Genomic DNA, 2,803 nt, shown 5'->3' on the forward strand with positions numbered 1-2,803 from the left:
TGATCATGGAGTATAATCTTTTTAATATGTTGCTGTATTCAGTAGGCTAGTATCTTATTTAGAATTTTTGAGTTAGTGTTCATGAGAGATATTGGTCTGTAGTTTTCTTTTTTTGTGTTATCTTTGCCAGATTTTGGTATCAGAGTAATATTGGACTCATAAAATGAGTTGGGAATTTTGCCTCCTCTTCAATATTTTGGCAGAGTTTGAGGAGAATAGGTACTAAATCCTCTTTGAATGTTTGGTAGAATTCACTGGTGAAGCCATCTGGTCCTGGACTTTTACTTTTTGGTAGAGTTTGATGATTGTTTCAACTTCCATATTGCTGATCAGTCTATTTAGATTTTCAGTTCTTGATTCAGTTTAGGAAGGTTGTATTTTTCTAAGTACTGGTCCATTTCTTCTAGGTTATTAAATTTGGTGTTACATACTTTTTCATATTATTCTTGAATGATCCCTGATTTTGTTTAGTTGTGTCCTTTCTCTTTTTTCGTTAGTGAGTCTAGCCAGGGGTTTGTCAACTTTATTAACCTTCTCAAGGAACCAGCTCTTTGTTGCATTGATTTTTCTATTTTTTTTTTTGTTTTCAATTTTATTTATTTCTGCTCTAATTTTGATTATTTATTTCTTTCTGCTGACTTTAGGCTTCATTTGTTCTTCTTTTTCTAATTTTTAACATGGAGAGTAAGGTTGTTTATTTGGGCTCTTTCTTGCTTTGGAGATAGGCCTGTAATGATATAAACTTTCCTCTTATGACTGCTTTTGCTGTGTTCCAAAAGTTTTGATCTGTTGTATTATCATTATCATTCCTTTCTATTTATTCTTTCATCTCTCTTTTTATTTCTTCTCTGACCCAGTCATTCTTTGGTAGCATGTTGTTTCATCTCCACGAATTCGTGACTCTTCCTGCTTTCTTTTTACAGTCGATCTCTAGTTTCAAAGCATTATGATCAGAGAATATGGTTGGTATGATTTCAACCTTGTTATGTCTTTTGAGGCTATCTTTGTTTCTCAGTATGTGTTCAATCTTTGATAATATTCCATATGCACTAGAGAAGAATGTATAAGCAGCTGTTTTGGGATGAAAGTCTCTGTAAATGTCAATTATGTTCTGTTGGTCTAATGTGTCATTTAAGGATGTTATTTCCTTATTGATTTTCTGTTTGGACGATCAGTCTATATCTGACAGTAGGGTATTTAGGTCCCCTACTACAAGCGTGTTTGGTCTGCTTCTCCCTTTAATTCTATTAGTAAGTGCTTTATATGTTTTGGGGCTCTCTGGTTGGGGGCATAGATATTAATAAGTGTTATGTCTTCTTGATGTATGATTTCTTTTATCATTATGAAGTGTCCCTCAGTGTCTTTTGTTACCTTTTTTATATTGAAGTCTATTTTGTCCGATATTAGTACCTCTACTCCCGCTTTTCTCTGAATGCCATTTTCTTGAAATATCACTTTCCACCCTTTCCCTTTGAGTCTATATTTGTCTTTGGAGCTGAGATGTGTATCCTGGAGACAGCATATGGTTGGGTTTTCTTTTTTGATTCAATCTGCAATTCTGTGCCTTTTTGTTGATAAGTCCAGTCTCTTTACATTAGGGTGATTATTGAAATATGTTTTCCTATAACCATTTTATCTTTTGCTTTCTGGTAGCTCAGTATTTTCAGAGCTTCCATGTTTTCGTCTGTCTGTTTTCTCTTAATTTTGGTTGGGTTTTTTGAATTTTCCCCATGGTTCTTGTTTTATGGTATATACTTCAGTTGTGAATCTTTGGCATGTGGTTACCATTACAAATATGTAAAACGGTTATATATATATATAAAACCGTGTGTGTGTGTGTGTATACATATATATACAGTCAGTCATATATATACAGTTGTTCATTTTCTTCCGTGCATGCCTTATCTCCGTTCCCTTTACGAATTTGGAGCTTTGAATTCTCCCCTTTTCCATCATTATTGTCTCAATTTGTCACTATGTATGCTAAACTTTCAGTACTATCTTGTTATAACAAGTCTCTTATTGTTTAAGCTTATAATGTCCTGTTCTTAGTATGGGTTGCACTCTTTTGCTTCTATATCTCTGTTCATTGTCTTACTCTTTGTTCTTTTTTTTGTTGTTCATTTTATTTTAGGTGAGCTGACACCTTTCAGTATTTCCTGTAATGCAGGTCTCGTAGTGGAGAATTCCATCATTTTTTTGTATGTCTGGAAAGGTCATAAAATTTCCCCTTTATATCTAAAGGAGAGCTTTGCTCTATACATATATTATTTTTGGTTGGTAGTTCCTTTCATTTAATATTTTGAATATTTGATTCCACTCCTTTATGCCTTGTAAGGTTTGTGCTAAGAAGTCCGAGGATAATCTAATGTTTTTTTCTTTACAGGTTACCATCTTCTTTTTCCTGGCTGCCCTGAGAATTTTGTCTTTGTCGCTGATTTTTGACCATTTTAATACAATATGTCTTAGAGAAGTCCTTTTTGAGTGAGATAATTGGGTGTTCTGTTGACTTCTTGAATTCCAAGCTCCAGTTCATTCTTTAGATTTGGGAAATTCTCGTCAACTATTTGTCTGAAAATGCTTTCTAGTCCCTGCTCCTTTTCTTCACCTTCAAGAATGCTCTTTTTTCTTATGTTTCCTCTCCTGCTGTTATCAGCCTGTTCTTGTGTATCTATTTCATTATTTTTCATTCTTCAGTTTCTTTCTGCTTCATTCTGATTTATTTCTAGATTTCTGTCTTCAATATTGCTGATCCTTTCCTCCATTTGGTCAACTCTATTTCTCAAGCTTGCTATTTCGTTTT

This window comes from Pteropus alecto, unplaced genomic scaffold, assembly GCF_000325575.1.
Source record: "Pteropus alecto unplaced genomic scaffold, ASM32557v1 scaffold1036, whole genome shotgun sequence".
Classification (NCBI taxonomy): Eukaryota; Metazoa; Chordata; class Mammalia; order Chiroptera; family Pteropodidae; genus Pteropus; species Pteropus alecto.